Raw genomic sequence first — 505 nt, forward strand, 5'->3', positions numbered from 1 at the left:
CCAAGTATCTCTCCGTCTCCGCCTTTGCTTGCAAAAAATTTATCTACAAATCGGGCGGCCTGATGGGAGAGTGCCAAAACTTTGTCGAGCAAAGCGGTCGCGGAGTTTTGAGTGTGGTGAGTGAGCGTCCAGGGGTGACTCGCGCACAACGCTTTCTGGCAGCCCACTCCGACGAACGCACACAATCACGCGGCGCGTGCCAGGACAGACTTGCAAATGCGCCATATGCTCTAATTCAAAGCCTCCATATGAATTTATTTATTTTTCTTTGACGAGTAAAGATAGTGCACCGGTTGTTGTAATTTATGTTTCAGCGTCAAGGCGCCGACCAACCGGCTAGTAATTGGGTTAAAGACCAACCCCACCCTTTCCCCGAACGCTGCTCGAACGGTGCGTTTGAGTTGAAACCCTTCGCAGCGAGCATTATGCGCCTACACTGACATTTACAGGGTGCAATTATTGAACAACTAGCATGTGCAATTGGCGTCCGTGTTAAGATACTTCG

This window comes from Frankliniella occidentalis, unplaced genomic scaffold (assembly GCF_000697945.3).
Source record: "Frankliniella occidentalis isolate FOCC.00 unplaced genomic scaffold, Focc_3.1 Scaffold76, whole genome shotgun sequence".
Classification (NCBI taxonomy): Eukaryota; Metazoa; Arthropoda; class Insecta; order Thysanoptera; family Thripidae; genus Frankliniella; species Frankliniella occidentalis.